Here is a 15,940-nt window from a genome sequence, read left to right as displayed (position 1 = left end):
TTTCCAAATGGTGGTTGGCCTCTCCCTTAGAGTCCGGGCATCCAGAAGGGGCTCAGAGTAGAGCTGCTGCTCCTCCACATTAAAACGAGTCAGATGACGTGGTTTGGGCATCTGACAAGGATGCCTCCTAGGTGAGGTGTTCCAGGCATGTCTCACCTGGAGGAGGCCCCGGGGCAGACCCAGGACACACTGGAGAGATTATATCTCCTGGCTGATCTTGGAGCACCTGGGGAGAGGGAGGTCTGGGTGTCTCCGCTTAGGCTGCCGCCTCATGACCCAGCCCCAGATAAACAAAAGAAAATGAATGGATGGATGGATGGATGGATGGATGCTTATTTTAAAGTTTGTCCAGTTGCTAATAAGATAGGTGACCAGACCCTACATGCTGTGAGTATGGGATTTAGGATGATACTTCTCCCTGTCTAACCCCTCTTTTTTCTCCATCCTGTGCTGATGGGGCGAGAACTGGGTATTTGTAAAGTTAAAGACTTGCATTCAATTGATACTTTCATGTCATTTCGACAATTACCAGATAAACTTGGATTACCAAACAGTAATTTTTTCAGATACCGCCAACTATGAAATTACGTGCAGTTACTTTTGCCGCGATTTGAGAGGGCCAAGCCTGCCACGCTAGACAGCTGCCAGAATGAATGCCGAGGTCCTGAACAGAGAATCTATTCTATAGTTCCCTACAGGAGGTTAGCAGCCACTCTACTGTTTCAGTTCAAGAAGAGTGGGAGATGCAACATGGGGCCTCTGTGCCAGATGACATCTAGCTGGACACCTTCTGCAATATGAGCACAATTTCTATCGTTCTGATTGTAATGACCTTGCATCACAATCAGATGATGTGTGTTCATGTATCTTTTCTTTCTTTTTTTTTAAATTTTATTTTATTTTCACTTGCTAGATACGGGACAGACTTGATTGGGGGAAAGAAAGAGGGAAAGAAAAACAGCGGAGAAGAGGGACGGGGATAAAGGGCAAAAAACAAAAACCAACAAAATAAGCAGACAAAAAATCCATATATCGATCACCTGGATCACCTGTTGAGAAGGAAAAAAGAAAACAAGCAGAAGAAAACGAGAGCAAAAGAATAAACAACATCACGATGATCTATGTGAATATAACAGTAAATACTAAATATTAAACATTATTGTGCAGCACGTAAGCTCGACAGCGCACAGTGTGCTTTGAGGTAGGAGCCAAAAAGGGTGTAGTTTGTGTGTGTGAGCACCCGTGTGTACACCTGTGAGCATGAACGCACTTGTATTTTAAAGGTTCCTTCATGTAATGATCTGCTAGAGGGTGTGGGGGGGCCACAGCCCCGTCCTCCAGGGCATGAAGCAGGTATGGAGGAGATCCAGGCTCCAGACATCCAGAGGCCCCCAGAACACAAGAGACCAAGGAAGACCAACAGAAAATGTGTGTTTATGTATCTACCTGCTTTGATGATGTTTCTAAGTTACTTTATTTCTGTTGTATATTATTTTTTAGTCATTGTCTACTTTTATTTTGTATTATTTTTGACTAATTATTTTTATTATCATTATTTACTAATAATATTATTGTTATTGTTACCTTTGCTGTCATTGTTATTATTATGGAGCTAATGTAAAACAAAAACGGAGGCATAAGTCTTGTGTGGCCTTTACATTAAATATGTTCTTGCTTCTAATAAAAAACCCTGCAGTGTTTCAATGATGTCTCCTTGCTATCATACCAAAGTGACTCTCACATCTTTATTGGCTGATTCAGTCCTCCTACATGTGACCATGTGAGAGGATTCTTGGCTCTCTCATTTGTTAATAACAGGTTTTAAAATTCACTTACTGGATAAACTTTACACAGCTAATTCATTTTAATAGGCAGAAAGCTAAGATCAGTCCCCTGTGTTTGCTTCCCCAACTCAAGAGACGTCTTGTGTCTGAGTTTGCCTCACAGAGCCACTGAAAGGAGCACTGAAGCATGCTAATTCTGGACACTGTGAGACTGTCAAGCATGAAACTGGATTATTAGCATCTTGGCACTGTACAGTATACATGCAAGCTATTTGGGTGTTTCAGCACTGGAGCAGAGAGGTTAACAACCCAACCAGGGAGACTGACTAGGAACTAATGAAGCATCCATACCTTTCCCATTCTCTGGGTCTATTTATCTGTCTGCATCTTCTACCATCTGCCTATGCAATGCTCTATGTCCACTGCTCCATTGCTTCACCTCTTCCATCTGTTCACATTGGTTTCCATTTCTTCATTAGTATTTTTAAACATTTTTCAGTTCATTGGCTAGTGTCCTACCCTAGGCTGGAGAAATTATAATTATTAAATATTATATTATTTTGATTAATTGAATATGTCGAGGAGACTGGAATTAACACAGATAAACTATTACACATCATTTAACTAAATGCCAGATAGCACAGTAACTATCAGATGCACTAATGAGCGTTTATTTACAGCTGCCAGAGGGGCGTAGAGTATAGCACCAGCATGTGAACACACCTCCCCTAACCCTACTGGAACTTCTCTGGCCCTACACTTTCAGACACCAAGTCAACAAAATGTAAGATTTACATGTGTTAGGTTGTTTATGTCATGTTTAGTCATGTCAGGAAGCAGCAATGTGGAGTCTGTAGCTCGCTGGATAAGCTCGCCGGAGCTCCCAGGTGAAACAGGCTGTGCTGGTTGCAAAAACCTCCGGATGTCCAGAGGTGGCTGAGACCACAGGCTCAGCCTCTGGGAGAGTTTCAGTCTCTACGTGGCTCCTCCTCTCTCTCAGAAACACACTGACGGCAAGATGCCTCTCTCTCACCGAGCCCGCTGGGTCCATTTTGTGGTTGCATCTTTCTGTTATGTCTAGTCCTGTGGCAGGCAGGATGAGGACCCAAATGCAGGACTTGAAATAAAAGGTTTAGCTGAAAGCTTTAATGGCTGTGCAAAACTCTGAACAAGAAAAACATAACTAAAACTAGAAACAGACTTTGGACAAAACTAGGAAGCTGAGGAGCGCGAGAAACACAGCGACGAGGGACGACCCGACAACGAGCAGAGGAAAACACAGGGATTAAATACACAAAAGGAAAATGAGGGAATGAGACACAGGAGGAGAGCACAGCTGGGAGCAATCACACACAACGAGACCGGGGGAAGCAAAAGTGAACACACTACACACAAGACAGCGAACTATCAAAATAAAACAGGAAACATGAGACACCGACTGAGACGTGGACTCGACACTGGAACTGGGAAAGAACAGACATGAAAACAAGAACCGAGGGGAGGCACAGAGACAGCAACCAGAGACTAGAAACTGTAAATAACAATGAAATCAAAGACTATTAATAATTCAAAGACACAAAACACAGACTCAGGACCATGACAGCAAGCTAGCTATTTAGCACTTACCTTTTCCAATTTCTTGTTCTTCACCTCCCACACAGGTGATCTACTTTGAAAGCTTTTTGTTTCCTTGCTGCAGTGTAACTGCTTTAAAGTAAGGGGTTCTCTACAAGCTACATGTAGATGTCACCGAACTGGAGCTCTGGAAAGACATCGCTGCTTTCACTGATATGAATAGTGGGTGCTCCACTACTGTGTGCACATATTAGTGAAGGGTTCTCCCATTCCACCTTAACTATGATACCTGACTTTAGTTCTGACTGATGCATACTTCAATGACCTGCAGCAATCAGCTGGTAGAGATGCGACCTAACAAATGAGTTGTAGCTGTGCCTTGTTTCTGTCAGAGTAATGAAAACCAGACCGCAGCCAAAATAATTCTCGACATAGTCTCACACATTAAAATGTGACACTATAAGCTGTGACTGTCTGCAGTGCATTTCACACAGACAGTCTGTCCAAAAACCAGAATAGTTTGTGGTAAAGGGCACATATTTACCAGTTTGGTTTTCGGTACGTTAGACAGTCATACGTGTTCTTTGTTTTATGAAAAGCAGTAAACACAAGTCCGTATACACACTGCATTCTTTTGTTGTTTTCCCTTTAACCTCATGAGGATTCTACCTTTCCTTTTTAGTTTCCTTTCAAATGAATTAGTTCCTTCACATGTTGCTGTTCAGTGTTTTTTTACTGGGATCCTTAGGATGCTCCCTTGTTTTACAGAGCTCTACTGTCCTCTGCAGGTAAACCATCAACACTACACTGCTGTAATCTGCGTCGCTGTAGTTCTCTAGTCTATATGAAGTCTTCTGTTTGTGTTCATGAGCCTCTTCTTGCCTGCTTCTCCAACTTCCCTTTGCAGTTTCATTGCACTGCAGTGTTGAAAACAGTTGGTACATCTGTCTCTGATTCAGTCACTACAAACTTTGACATCAATATGTGTGCAACACAGTTCATGTGTCATTACAAGTGACTGTATAAAAGATGGATGACGTGGCTCCACTAACTCCCACTGTACAAATATGAAGCTAAAGTTTCACGTACGTGGGGGCTACCGTGTTGCATTTTTGGAACCAGAGTCAGTGCAGCGGTGGTCAGAGGTGGAGGCGCCGTGCTGAACTCCCACCCACACACCTGCTGGACATGACCATGAACACACTCCCCTGCACTTTTTACAGCTCCAGTTTTAATGATCTCTGCTGATGGTTTTAGTGCAACATGGAAACTTTAAATAAAATGTAGATTAGAAAACACACACAGAGTTTAAAAAAAGAATCCTGTTGATTTTATAAAACAAAGCAGTGACTGACAGAATAACTCTGTAGAAAAACTGAACCGGAAACAAGAGAACTCAAAAAGCTGTAAACAATGCAGTTCAGTCCTGTAAACCTGTAAACCCAACAACCCCTTCCTGTTGAATTAGCATGACCCAACTGCTGTTAAACATGTTTTTTCTCTAAGATTTACACCAAGTTTACAGAAAAAATATCAGGATTTTAAACAGCCTTTAAGAATTACTGTAATGTCTTCTCAAAATAGAACAAATGTACTGATATAAAATAAGTTCTTCAGAGTTTTGAGGGAAAGAAATGCAAATGAGGAAGTACAAGCGCAGTAACACCTTGGCAGCAATCACATACAAACTCTGTAAAACAAGCTGACCTGATAAAGAGCTGAAATAAACCCTCATGCTGTGAGTGTGGCTCTTCATCACATCCCATAACTTTAGTGTCTTTAGTCACATGAATGTGTTGGTCTTCTCACCTTTAGTGCTCTTCTCTGGGCTGATGGAGAAAAACCATCTTGGCAAACAGAAAGGGCACAATGACATTATTAATTTTATTGATAAGAACTTCACATTAATAATAGTATATAATGTATACAATAATAATTCATTATTCCAATTATTTATTATTATTAATATTATTATTTATTGTAAAGCTACTGTTACCAACTTGGCTCGACATGGGCAACAAAAGAGGAGACTCCACAGACACAGCTTAACTTGCTCAGTTTTATTAACAAAGAACTCAGTAACGATGGCCTGAGTAATGATACCTGGAAACTGGAAACATATGTACAGCACACTGTAAAGAGACGCCCGTAACAAACAACATTACTGAGGTTGGCAAGCAGCCTCCCAAAGAGAGAGTGAAGACCGAAGAGACTGCAGGATCTAGCTTTTATACTCTGGTCACTTCCTTTTACTTATCCAAGAGCTTTTTTTCTTCATGTCACAAACCACCATCCAGACTGTCTCCCTTCTCATGTGTGGACCTGGCTGTGTTCTTTTTCCCAGTAACTGCAACAGTTCCTGGGAAAACTTGTTCTGCCCTGGCTGCACAAGGACTGCTGCTGGACGAGGCTGTGGCAAGGCACCAACTGATGAGCTGCTGTCTTCAGGAGTATGATCTACAAGCAAACACACACACAAAGGGTTCAATTTATGCAGGCAACTTCTAGTATGTTTGCAATACTTGACTTACATCTCAGTTTCCGAGCAGCGATGGCTTTTCAGGCTTGAACTGGCCTCAAAGTGCAAATCAGATTCCTCAATGAGCTAAAAATCATTTGTCTCTGCCCCAAGTGATTGTAAGGTTTCTTCAAGAATCTCCTTTGTCACAGTGAAGGGCAGGACCTGATGATTGCAGTTCATAGAAATATTGGTTCAAATCAGAAGAAAAAAGATAAAAGTAATTTTATATTTAGTCAAGTAACCCCATGAATATATATATATATATATATATATATATATATATATATATATATATATATATATATATATATATATATATATATATATATATATATATATATATATATATATATATATTTTCTGCTTTCAGAGTATAACATGAGTAATTTACACCTTTTATTTCTGTGTATGCGAAAGGAAAAGGACACAATTATAATATTTTCTTTTTAGTAAATGGTAAATGGCCTGATTCTTATATAGAGCTTTTCTACTCTCCGGAGTACTCAAAGCGCTGTAAACAACATGCCTCATTCACAAAAGCACTTCTAAACACAAGTGCAAACTAATCTACATTCACACGCCGATGAACGCATCAGAGGGCAACCTGGGGTTAATATCTTGCAGACTGGGGAAGCCAAGGATTGAACCATGTAAAGGAATTTCTTTCACTTATGTATTAATCACATTATTTTATTGTAATGCCTTGGTGCCACTGGATTTTAACATGTCTGACACCCATACTGTAAGACAAATGGTGGGGGTCTAGTTAGGAAGTTGGGGGAAGCAGACAACTCCACAGGAAGAGTCTTTTGTCTCTTCCAGGGAGTGGTGAATCTTAAGGTGTGAAACATCTGTGTACTGCCTTTTGTTCATGGAGAAAGTATTTAACTGAGAGCCACACTACTCTCAGTGAGACTCTGCTGACCCTGCCCCGTGGTCATGCAGGCTCTCCACCAAGCTTGGTTTTCTGTTCTGTGTGTTTTGATTAAAGAATGTTGGCTACCGCTCACCACTCATCTGCAGGCTTTATTTAAGTGGAAAACTTCCACAACAGAATGGCGCTGTGAGCAGGGTGGTCCGTGTGGTCGCTGAACAACGGTTCCGTGGACGGGCTGATCACCCCTGAGGGAAAAGGTACCTTTGTCCTACCAGCTGTTGAAGCAAAGCAAATGGAGGAGTCACGGAGCCGTGTGTTTCAGTCACCACCGAGACCATCAACTTTGAGGGGACTCCTGCAGATGGGTGAGTTGTAGCTAACTTGTATACAGTCATGGAGAGTTTTTTGTCTGGCCGAGGGGGGGAACGCTGGCCGCCCCCGGAGTTCGAGTCTCCGGGAGGAAATCCTGGTGGTTTGAGGCCCCAGGCTTGTGTTGGGTACGGTCCATCACAAGGACATTGGCTCGAATGCGCTGTTGGGGAGAAGCCGGCCCAGACCTGTGGTCAGTCCAAGTACGTCACAGGAACAGCGGTTCGGGTACACTGTCGGAGTCCATTTCTGCATACTATAGTGCACGGAGTGGCGGTGTTCGTTCCTTGGTCCGTAGAAGGCAAGGGCCTCACGGGGGACGCCTCGTGTAGTAAAATGGGATCTAGATCCAGTAGAGCGGCAGGCCTTCCACCAGGCGGCCAGAGACAAAACTCAATGTTTGACTGTATGGTAAGAACTGAGTAAATGTGTGGTGTGTAAGATTGCAGAGAATGGTTGTGTGGGAAAAGTTGATGTGTGTGTAAAAAAAACCCAGTGAAAAATGGGGTTCAAAATGTTGAAAATAGGGAACAAAAACAAGAAAAAAAGAAAAAAAAAAAGAGAGAGGAGTGTAGAAATGTGCGTAAAAGTTGTTTCCAACTAGCGCGAGACGGTGGTACTGCAGGCCACCAGCTCCCCTAGTGTGGACACACAAAAATTTCTTTTAGCAGAATTGTTGATGAAAATAAGTAAAAATAGGAAGAGGGTTTGTGATTTTTCAATGTAGAACAACTACAATCTCTCTGGGTTTTTAAGAAAGGGGACTTCAGAACCAGAGAGGGGAGATGTGTTGTTTTAAGCAGTGATAAGAATGATCAAAATGTCTCAGTGTGTCACTTGCAGGTGAAGAGCAGACCCTGATCAATTTTTCACGTGCAGCAGTCGCAAGAAATTATAGGTTAACATCATTAGAAACACTCAAGCCAAGTTTTGGCTGAATTGTTTTACAGCTTAACTTCCATGTGTTTGTCACCCTGAGAAAACAAGCTCCAAGAATCTCTCCCTGAAGACAAGAAATGCAGTTCCAGAACAACGAGATGGATATCAAGAGCTCACAGCAGGGTCCTGAGCAGTGAAGAAAAGTTGCAGCAGCAGCTGTGCAAGACAGCGACAGCAAGGAGAAAAATGGCATCATCATGACTGGATGGATGGATGTGCATTTCCAACGAGCTGCAACTTCACTGTGTGCGAATGGACCTTTGAAAAGACTGCCTGAGCTGAACATCTGCCACTTTTGGAGGAAAATGGCAAAATGAGACAGTGGAAAACACAGGACGAAGCTGAAAGACAACTGACTCACTGGACTGCTGCAAGGGGGGAGAGAAGAGATGAGACCACAGTGGAAGGAGCAGGGGAGGACATGGAGAACATGGCTGTTTTAGTGTGGGAAATGAAATTTGGGTTTAGGAAACTGGGAAGAAAAACGACTGCCTTGTGTGGAGAATTGAAAAGTGTCTGGAGCACCGCAAAGAGGAGAGGTACACAAAAATTACACAAACAGAAAAATGCATTAATCCTACTAACACAAACACACACAATGAAGCTCATGAAGACCAAATAGCATTTTAAGCATGCATTTCTGTTACCATCATCTTGTCTGGTTCACTTAGTGGGTTAAGAAGTGATACATAGACTAGTGAACTAGTATTATTTTTGGAGAAAGATGATTGAATCATTGCAGGGGTGAACAGAATGCTGCAGGGGGGTCAGATGAGTGGAGACTAATAGATTATTGAGTTTCTTGTTTCTGATGTGTGGGGGAGGTCTTATCATGACACACATCTGGTTACATGGGGGAAAACAAAAACTCGTTATCTAATAGAATATTGTTGTGTGACTGGTGGATGAAAGTTTTGGGGATTTTGCATTTTCCTTTGGTACCACTTTGAAACTGCCAATTAGTTTTGTTTTGATCTATCATTCTAAGAATATGCTTAGACAACTTCTAAAAAGAGGCCTTCATATTGTTTTGATTTTTAACAGTGCACTGAGATATTTTTTTGTTTGGCAATTTTCTCTTTTGAAGCAGGCCTGCAATATCGGGATCGAAAGCGCTACACAACATGTTGAACAATCGCAAGTGAGTTTCTCCAAAAATTAGAATGGGCTCGGGAGAAAGCCACTTATTTGGGACAATCAGAAAACAAGTCCCTGTCAAAAAGGATTCAGCGAGGTAATCCAGTCTAAATTCTTTTTTCTTTTTTTGAAATGACGTCGTTGCTGGCAGTAGAAACTTATTGCGTCACGAGAGGTTCTACTGTCAGCAAATAAAAATGGGGACTGACTGGACTGACAAAAGCTTTTACTGACTTGACACCAGTATGCAAGATTGCACCTCCACCCAGACAGTGACAAAAGGGTGGATGTATGTATGTATGTTTCTTTTACAGGAGCAGAAAGGTGACAGCAACAGGTTGAATGACCTTTGGGCTGTGCTGACTTTAACCTTTTTAATTGTCACTTTCTGTGTCTTTGAATTTACCAGCGGTGTTATTCATGGCCTTGTATTGTTTACAGTGCAGAGGTCACTGTGAGAAAGTGTGCATACAGATGCGCTGCGCTAACATCTATTTTTCCACAGCAGAGGGTTAATCATATGATCTAATCACATGATTTACAGCAGGACACACCGCTGGCTAATGTTTTACCTTTTCTTAAGACAGGGCCTGGAGTGAAGCTACTCCAGGGAGAATCCTGAATTTTTTCAGAGACAATGCACAACTTCATTGTGCATGTCTAATTGTGATAAGCTGACATAGGGCAAAAGAGGGTTTTCCGTGGAAGCTTTCATTTTTAAATTGCAGAGACCGTGACATGAGGGATATGGAAGGATTGACGCAGATACAGACCACGACCGGGAGAGAACGCTTCAACAGGACCAGCGAGAAGCAAGGACCATCTGCAGGACAGCAGACAAACAACAGTGGGCTGCACCACTGGGCTTCCAAAGGATTGTCACGAGGAGATTTTGAACAGCAAAATCTTAAAATAAAATGAAAGAGTTTCGCCGTTGACGTTGAGGAAGACAACTAAGGTGTACGACGTGCTCTGCCTTAAATCTACAGCCACATTGGAACGGAAATCGAGGGATGGAGAGAGCATGCCAAGCTCCAAAAGTGACAGCACAGAGGGAGATCAGCGTTGGAATTATGACTCTGTAAATGTAAATGGGACTGGGAATGACCATCTAATGCTTTTTCACTTTGCCATGCAAAGTACTTTGACACTCTGGAGAAGACCTTTCCTCTGTATCATTGTTGTTGCCATTTGCATGTGAGAGCTTAGATTGGGGGGAAGATTAAAGATGAACAAAGGGTGGTGGGAGAACAGTGCAGTGAGGATACACAGTGTGAAACTCCTTTAAGTGTAAAATAATGTTGATGTAATATACAGAATGTTGGGAAAGAAATTCTGGTTTTAATGTGATTCTTGATTTGAGAATCAAAGAGTGGGATTGTAAAGGAATTTCTTTCACTTATGTATTAATCACATTATTTTATTGTAATGCCTTGGTGCCACTGGATTTTAACATGTCTGACACCCATACTGTAAGACAAATGGTGGGGGTCTAGTTAGGAAGTTGGGGGAAGCAGACAACTCCACAGGAAGAGTCTTTTGTCTCTTCCAGGGAGTGGTGAATCTTAAGGTGTGAAACATCTGTGTACTGCCTTTTGTTCATGGAGAAAGTATTTAACTGAGAGCCACACTACTCTCAGTGAGACTCTGCTGACCCTGCCCCGTGGTCATGCAGGCTCTCCACCAAGCTTGGTTTTCTGTTCTGTGTGTTTTGATTAAAGAATGTTGGCTACCGCTCACCACTCATCTGCAGGCTTTATTTAAGTGGAAAACTTCCACAACAACCAACAACCTTCCAATCAGTAGCTGATCTGCTCTACCACCTGAGCCACAGCCACCCCATACTAGTGCTTGCACACGCGCGCGCACACACAGACACACACTTGCATTAAAATGGTTTCCCCTCCACGGTGGCTACACCAAAATGCTTATTCTAACAACACACTGTGTTTAAGAGGAGTGACCTGATGGCTTGGTTATACTTACTGTGACAAAGTATAACAGCAATGACAAAATCTACCAAGTCAGTCACGTTGAGACATTTTAACCTTGTACTGTCTTTTGTCACTGAGTACACTTGTATTCAGAAAGATACACAAGATACACAGCTGCATCATTTTTTTATTAAAATGACCTCTCCAAACTCAGTCAACTCCTCATTTTGTGACACAAGGAAATTCCCCTTTTTATACTGTGTGTGTGTGCAAACACTAGTATGATGTTTCTGTAAAGCTAAACTCTCACTGCACAGGTAAAAAGTTCAACCTTTCACGTCTGGAAACTAACTGCATCCTGTCCCTGTGAGAGATACGCCTGAAACATCTGATGTCTTTCGGATAATGTTTGGCAGATGTTATTAAAGCTTTTCAAAATAAGTGCTCGATAGTGCCGTAAAGAAATGGTGTTTGGTTTTTAGTAGATTCTCAGGAAATAAACTCTTCCTTTTGTGCACAAATCACTTCAACAATGTCTTTGAGCTGGAGCATTAACTGCCACACATCATCCTTTGGATTTTGGACTTCATCACCAACTATAACAGGCAGCAACCTTAAGTTGCTGAATGGCTGAAGGCTCGGTTAAATCTGGGTTGACAGCACACGGCTTTGTTAGCACATCAGCTCCTTTGTACTTGAACTGTTTAATGTGTCGGTTCAAAAGTGCACATGTAAGCCATTTCTTAATGAAACACTTCAAGTACAGGGCACTATCATAGACTAAGACACCTTCAGATATGTCGTGGCCTACACAAGGTGCAAAACAAGGCTGGCAAACATGAAACGTTTTAAAGACAGAGTTTATCCCTTTGATTTCTTCAGCTTGTAGAGCCCACGACAGAATTATTGCTTTTACCTGTGGACCGCATCCATTTGAATCATTACTCTGAAACTGACTTCATGTGATTCCACAGTATCTGCAGAAGGGTTCAGAGTGACCGAAGCTCTATGAGCAAGCAGTTTGGCGACAGTGGGAAGGAAAAACTCCCTTTTAACAGGAAGAAACTTCCGGCAGAACCAGGCTCAGGGAGGGGCGGGGCCATCTGCTGCGACCGGTTGGGGTGAGAGAAGGAAGACAGGATAAAGACATGCTGTGGAAGAGAGACAGAGATTAATAACAGATATGATTCGATGCAGAGAGGTCTATTAACACATAGTGAGTGAGAAAGGTGACTGGAAGGGAAAAACTCAATGCATCATGGGAATCCCCGGCAGCCTACATCTATTGCAGCATAACTAAGGGAGGATTCAGCGTCACCTGGTCCAGCCCTAACTATATGCTTTAGCAAAAGGAAAGTTTGAAGCCTAATCTTGAAAGTAGAGATAGTGTCTGTCTCCTGAATCCAAACTGGAAGCTGGTTCCACAGAAGAGGGGCCTGAAAACTGAAGGCTCTGCCTCCCATTCTACTTTTAAATACTCTAGGAACAACAAGTAGGCCTGCAGTGTGAGGCGAAGTGCTCTAATAGGGTGATATGGTACTACAAGGTCATTAAGATAAGATGGGGCCTGATTATTTAAGACCTTGTATGTGAGGAGCAGGATTTTGAATTCTGGATTTAACAGGAAGCCAATGAAGGAAGCCAAAACAGGAGAAATCTGCTCTCTCTTTCTAGTCCCTGTCAGGACTCTTGCTGCAGCATTTTGGATTAGCTGAAGGCTTTTCAGTGAGTTTTAGGACATCCTGATAATAGTGAATTACAGTAGTCCAGCCTGGAAGTAATAAATGCATGAACTAGTTTTTCAGCGTCACTCTGAGACAGGATATTTCTAATTTTAGAGATGTTGCACAAATGGAAGAAAGCAGTCTTACATATTTGTTTAATATGTGCATTGAAGGACATGTCCTGGTCAAAAATGACTCAAGGTTCCTCACAGTGTTACTGGAGGCCAAGGTAATGCCATCCAGAGTAAGAATCTGGTTAGATACCATATTTCTAAGATTTTCAGGGCCGAGTACAATAACCTCAGTTTGATCTGAATTAAGAAGCAGAAAGTTAGCGGCCATCCAGGTCTTTATGTCTTTAAGACATTCCTGCAATTTAACTAATTGGTGTGTGTTACCTGGCTTCATGGATAGATAGAGCTGCGTGTCATCTGCATAGCAGTGAAAATTTATGCTATGTCTTATAATGATGCTGCCTAAGGAAGCATGTATAATGTAAACAGAATTGGTCCTAGCACTGAACCCTGTGGAACACCATAATTGACCTTAGTGTCTGAAGAGGACTCTCCATTTACATGTACAAATTGGAGTCTATTAGATAGATATGATACAAACCACTGCAGTGCAGTACCTGTAATACCTACAGCATGTTCTAATCGCTCTAATAGGATATTATGGTCAACAGTATCGAATGCAGCACTGAGGTCTAGCAGGACAAGCACAGAGATGAGTCCACTGTCAGAGGCCATAAGAAGATCATTTGTAACCTTCACTAAAGCTGTTTCTGTGCTGTGATGAGCTCTGAAACCTGACTGAAACTCTTCAAATAAGCCATTCCTCTGCAGATGATCTGTTAGCTGTTTGACAACTACTCTTTCAAGGATGTTTTGATATGAAAGGAAGGTTGGAGATTGGCCTATAATTAGCTAAGACAGCTGGGTCTAGAGATGCTTTTTAAGTAAAGGTTTAACTACAGCCACCTTGAAGGCCTGTGGTACATAGCCGATTATTAGAGATAGGTTGATCATATTTAAGAGTGAAGCATTAATTAATGGCAGGACTTCTTTGAGCAGTTTTGTAGGAATGGGGTCTAAAAGACACATTGATGGTTTGGAGGAATTAATTATTGAAGTTAACTCAGAAAGATCAATTGGAGAAAAAGAGTTTAACTTAACATCAATGGTACTAAAAGTAGCTGTAGATAATATTACATCTGTGGGATGATTATTGGTAATTTTTTTCTAATGATAAAAATTTTATTTGTGAAGAAGTTCATGAAGTCATTACTAGTTAACGTTAAAGGGATGGTTGGCTCAGTAGAGCTCTGACTGTTTGTCAGCCTGGCTACAGTGCTGAAGAGAAACCTGGGGTTGTTCTTATTTTCTTCAATCAGTGACGAATAGTAAGATGTTCTGGCTTTTTGGAGGGGCTTTCTTATAAAGCAGCAAACTATTTCTCCAGGCTAAATGATGATCCTCTAAATTTGTGACACGCCATTTCCTCTCCAGCTTACGAGTTATCTGCTTTAGGCTACGTGTTTGAGAATTATACCACGGAGTCAGGTACTTCGGATTTGAGGCCTTAGTTTTCACAGGAGCTACAGTATCCAGAGTCGTACGTAGTGAGGAGGTAAAATTATTAACAAGATAATCGAGCAATACAACACAAAGTTGCTTTGACTGATTCATCACCATTTTCCTCCAAATCTTTTAAATCTTCTTACATTTTTGATAAAAACCTTGCACCTCCAAATTCTTTAAGGTCATTCTCTCCACATATTAAGACAAGGGACATTGCTTTATAGTTTTCTTTTTACGCTTTTTTTGCCGTCAAGAGTTTACACAATTTTACTGTTAATTTGACAAAGATTTTTTATAGTGCACTAGAATGTAATTTGTTCTTTTCACTTAACAACAGGACTCAGAGTCCACATTATTTTTAACAGCTACACTCACCCTGGGGAAACAGGTGAGGCAGACCATAAGGTTGAGGCTGGGTCTGGATTCCTGGATCAACGCGTTGATTTCCTGCGTTTATCACAGCTGTCCTCTGGCAGATGTTCTGTTGACCCACAGAGGCTAACATCATGACAGAAACGTCAGAAGGAATGAAGCTCATTCCTGGGATCACGCAGGACTCAGTCTTCCCCAGCAGCCTCTCAGAGGGAAATCTTCAGACCTCCTCTGTAGGCCGCCCCAGACGATGGAAAACCCAGTACTTCAGTGTGATAGCAACCTTTGTTTTCTGTAATGTTAGAAGTATCATCCTCTGAACTTTTACATAATGATGGTATATTCACTCCTACAGAAGGTTATATCATGAAAATATAAATTACTTTCTCTGGTTTCTCTGGTATGAATGACTCTGAATTACTTTATGGAAAATAATCTGCGCTGTTAGCAAAAATCAGTGTGAAAGAATTCAAGATAAATTTTTTAGTTCAACATACAAGTGAAGACTTTTGATCGTTATTTACGGGGTGATCGTGGCTCAAGAGTTGGCAGTTTGTCTTGTAATCGGAAGGTTGCCGGTTCGAGCCCCGGCTCCGACAGTCGTTTTGTCCTTGGGCAAGGCACTTCACCAGTTGCCTACTGGTGGTGGTCAGAGGACCCGGTGGCGCCAGTGTCCGGCAGCCTCGTCTCTGTCAGTGCGCACCAGGGTGGCTGTGGCTACAACGTAGCTTGCCATCACCAATGTGTGGATGACTGAATGTAGTGTAAAGCGCTATACAAATACAGGCCATTTACCATTATTTAATGCTGTCAGAGAAAATATCATTTCCTCTTCATGCAGCTGACGACATTCAGTGTTTAAACAGATACTGCAGATTCTTAAACACCAAACTGAGTTACTGTTCATGCTCTGGAAGTGGACGAGGATAAGGATCTCTATAATGATGTTCCATCCCTTTGACTTTTTGTCTGTATACATTTCTAGCACTGATACGGAGCTTGATCCTGCTTGGGCTTGTCACCAATTCTGTTCATAACTTGTGCAGAGTGTGTTTCAAAGTGTAGCCAAGCAGCAGAAGGTTTCAACTGTGGTAGCTTTGTGATCACGTCTTCATCCACATTCACACC

Source organism: Oreochromis aureus, linkage group 2, assembly GCF_013358895.1.
Source record: "Oreochromis aureus strain Israel breed Guangdong linkage group 2, ZZ_aureus, whole genome shotgun sequence".
Lineage (NCBI taxonomy): Eukaryota > Metazoa > Chordata > Actinopteri > Cichliformes > Cichlidae > Oreochromis > Oreochromis aureus.
This window is presented reverse-complemented; position numbering follows the sequence as displayed.